Source organism: Vanessa cardui, chromosome 8 (assembly GCF_905220365.1).
Source record: "Vanessa cardui chromosome 8, ilVanCard2.1, whole genome shotgun sequence".
Classification (NCBI taxonomy): domain Eukaryota; kingdom Metazoa; phylum Arthropoda; class Insecta; order Lepidoptera; family Nymphalidae; genus Vanessa; species Vanessa cardui.
This window is the reverse complement of record NC_061130.1, coordinates 317,501-322,022: the sequence shown is the minus strand read 5'-3', so window position 1 is coordinate 322,022 and position 4,522 is coordinate 317,501.

Genomic DNA, 4,522 nt, shown 5'->3' with positions numbered 1-4,522 from the left:
GTTCTAAAGTTACTGATATAAATACTTGACTGAGAAGGAATTAATACCAGATAATATAATTAAGGAACTTCATGTGTTGTTTATGATTCGGGACAGCAATTGAATGATGTGAGTCAAGTCCTCCTGTCCATCCAAATCCAGGGTGCAAGGGTTCAAAAAACCTTGGACGCGTGGGCCTCAGCGATAAACGAAACAAAAATAAATATGCTCACATAACGCTGAATGCATAATACGTATAACATTATTTTTGTTGAGTCACTGTTCTTATCACACGACATTTGAAGTTATTGTTTTAGTTTGTTGTTTTTGCTAAAAATATCTGCAGTATTTTATTTTATTTTTAAACTAAAAGGTATCTTGAAAATGAATGTACGTTTTGACTTTTCGGAGACAGAATCCTTGTTTTACAAGGTTATGTTTGCTTCTCGTTTATAACGTTATTGCTGTTCCACACACAACTTGTCCGTGAAATTGATGAAACCAAACAAAAAAAGAGATATATTTTACCTTTAATTTGTGCTTTCTTTAGTGTGAACATTTTTTTAAGGTTATTTAAAGTAACAGCGATGTAAACTTATTGTTGTGATTTATAACTCAGTGTTTTCCGTCAATACGTATTATCAAATATTCAGTTATTTTCAGATCATTTCGAATCTTCAATGTAAATTATTATTATAAGAAAGATATATTATTATGACTTAAACTATCGATTATGAAAGAAAGAAACAATCTATCCTGGATTACACTGAAATCTGAGAAATTCTTCAAAACGAAACACTCCTTAGGCACTTATTACGATACATAAGGAATATGATTCAGATTCAGTCTTCAGATTTGACAAAACCCCCGACCAAACAAGAGAAATTAAATGATGGACTCATTTACTCGATGGGTTTACTAAAAGGTAGAGCAGGGTTAGGTATCCTACCTTTGAGCTCTATCTTGCTTAAGGTCGCGGCCACAGCTACTCATACATTTATGTTAACTTTCATTATAATCATCATTGATTTGCCTCGTCTGATGTAAGGGCATAGGCTCCGGTTCAAATGAGTGTAAAGTAAGTGCAGCCGCTGGATAGCTAATGAATTCAAACGGCCTTTAACCCGCAGCGAACAATAAGCATGACGCTATAGGTGGAAACGTGTGGAAAATGTAAATATCGATTTGTAATTTTGTGTAAAAGCAACACTCGAATTCTAAGTAGGGACTACATTGTAAAAAAAATTGTAGACTGTAATACTCTATCAACATTTGAATAAATATTCTACAATATTTTAATTTTAAAACATTGTATAAAGAGGTACAGTGCTTATACGATTTATAAATGGATCTTTCTATATTAGATTACGGGAATAAAAGTAATTATCCTTCCTGGGATGCCATTATTGTATTTCTGAGAATACGTCCCGGTGAAAGAAATACAGAAATTTTAACACTGAATAATATTATTATTTCTTCATAAGGTGAACGCATTAAAGTACATATTTCCAAGAGTTCTAGTCGTTTAAAACAAGGAACGAGAGTTACTTGTAGCATCTGTTGTTCGATAAATAGAGCAACTTTTCTTCATTCTCTTGTGGATAAAATATATCTTTAGTCTATACGCTTTTGCAAGATCTAGATAACAATCAAAAACAAGTAACCTGTTTCGTTTCTGTGCTAAAGAAAAAACGCCTTCAAGCCATTTCGAACAAAATAGATTGCTAATAATTTTATCGTATGCCGAATTTAATGATGTACCAACTCTTTTTGAAATGTTTGCGCCAAATAGACTTTAATAAAAATGCAAATGCTAGTTTGTTTGTGAGTTACGCGCTTAGGTCTTAATGAGAGAAAAGATCTTTGCCCAGTCGCGGGAGAATGACGAGTTCATAAAACTAAACCTAGAATATTCGTTCATATTTTTTAAGGCCCATGTGGACATATCTCATCATTTAATACATTTCATGCTCTTTAAAATAATAATTTTTGACAATTGGGCCAGCTACAGAACCCGTTGCGGACGTAAAAAGCAAAATAAAAGTAACAGTCTGTAAATTTCCCACTGCTGGCATGGTCTGGCCTCCTCTTCCATTAAGTAGAGGGCTTGGAACATATTCCACCACGCTGTTCCAATGCGGGTTGGTGGTTCAGGACGATATAACGTAAAATTATTTTAGTAGGAATGGTCACGACATCATCTACAGTAATTTATAGGATTATTATTATTAACGTAAATGTACGTAAATTGCTTATTATAACGTGTGGTGCGTTAAATAAATTCAATAAATTAATATTAAGCATGCAGTTACATAGTAAAGGATCAGTAATTTCATAGTATTGTCATAGTTATTGAATATTCTTAATATTAAAATTTAAACTTAATAATATTACCAACGAAAACAAGTATAAGAGAATAAAAGGAAAATAAACGAGTTTTAATACTTTTTGTATATCTGACTTCCCTTGTGCAACATTTCATAATGATCGGTTTATTTCATTGTGGTCGTTAAGGATAACTTTTGGAGCTTATCCCATCATGTTGCTGTGCTTAGCGTTGTTAAAATACATACATAGATTCGCCGAGGACAGTATTAATTATATATAAATTTAACAAGTGCAATCATATGTGCTGTAATCTCATGACGATTAAATTGATATCCATGATGGTATTTATATAATTGGCTCATCTTAGTTCACACTGGTAATGCAGGACCAAATTAATCATGTCGTTTTTATAACCCTTCACCTTTTGTAACTTAGTTTTTATATCTTTGGTAGACTGGAAAATGGATCGTTAACTCTAAGTGGATATTGCCGCCGTAAGAAATATTAACCATTCCTTCTATCAATAATAAGCTAGTAATTTCAGGGAACTAGGATGTTTCTTGTGCATTTGCACACTAACTGTTAAAATTGAATTTATTTTTATTTTTAAGTGACTTCAAAAAAAGGAGTGTTCTCAATTCGACCCGTATATTTTTCTATATAATGTTTGGTCGACTAGCAGGAGGACCAGAAGAACAAATGGGAAATGCGGACCATTAACATCTAAAGCGCCGAACCAATGACAGGGTGGGTGTACAGGCCTATTAATAATTATTTTTAAATTCCCGCACAATAGCTGACCACTATTAAGTCACAATTATTTAACATTAAAATTATGGCGTTTAGATATTACACGTTACGTTAGCCACGATTATAATAATTAAGGGTGCATTTAAACATATTTTAAATTGTGCAGAAATAATCAAATAAATAAGATATTTATTCCTTACTAGATCTTCGATTTAAACTCGAATGTTGCGTCAAGGTTAGACACGTTTATTTATCTTGCGCCCTGCTGCCATCGGAATGGACTACAGACATTACAAGCCTGACAAATTAATAACAATTACTGTCAGATGCTAATTGTACGCTGATTAATTACAGAAAGCATTTTACAGCATTAGAAACAAAAGTGACAAGGGAGATTAGATGATAAGACATATATTAAAATAGTCAAAGAGCTGCATAGAACTATACTGAAACTATAAAACATTATAAATTCCGTTTAGTGTTAAATACGCAGATTTGAAAAGCCATGAGCTGGTCAGTCTTCATTCCCTCTGATAAATAACATTTAACTACTTCCGTTTGCTGGTATTCTGTCTACGAAAAATCTGTCTATTTATAGATATAGATATATTTCAATGCATTGACATTTGACACAAGATTACCTACGTAATTACTCTCTTTAAAATAAGCTGGCTATCTAAATTTTGGTATTTACTGTAACTTATTACAAAGAATAATTATTAAATATTATCTGTTCCTATTACAAATAAATAATAAAATAACAAATAAATATTGGACAACATCACATACATGACTCTGATCCCAATGTAAGTAGCTAAAGCTAAAGTGTTATGGAAAATCAGAAATAACGACGGTACCACTAACACACAGACCCAAGACAGCATAGAAAATTAATGAACTTTTTCTACATCGACTTGACCGGGAATCGAACCCGGGACCTCGGAGTGGCGTACCCATAAAAACCGGTGTAGACGCTACTAAGCCTGCTTTTTTTAGTCGAGTGACTCACCAAGTTACATCCTGAGGATCATTAAAAAGCTTTCGTGTTCTTTTTATCAAAATATTCTCAGTAGCAGCGCGGAGTTTGGCCATCGATAGTAGCACTATAACACAGACTGCACAATTAGCTATTTTCCGTTCTGCCTGCCGCCGCTAAACTCAGACAGAAGGACATCATCAAATATTTCATAATATTAATATGATATAATTGGCTATCACCTCAAACGAAGGTCACAGAGCGTTCTGTATTGTAATTGCATATTGCAATATTTCGCCGTCACCTGTCAGCTAGTCAACATTGTAAATAAATTGCTATAACTAACAATTTCATTTAATTTGATGTTTAAATATTTAACGAAACGTACCAATACAATATGATATTCATCTTCGTGGGTATCTCTCAACCTAAGACTATTACAATTATCTAATTGTCTATTTTGTGTTCAATAATATCTGATTCATCAAT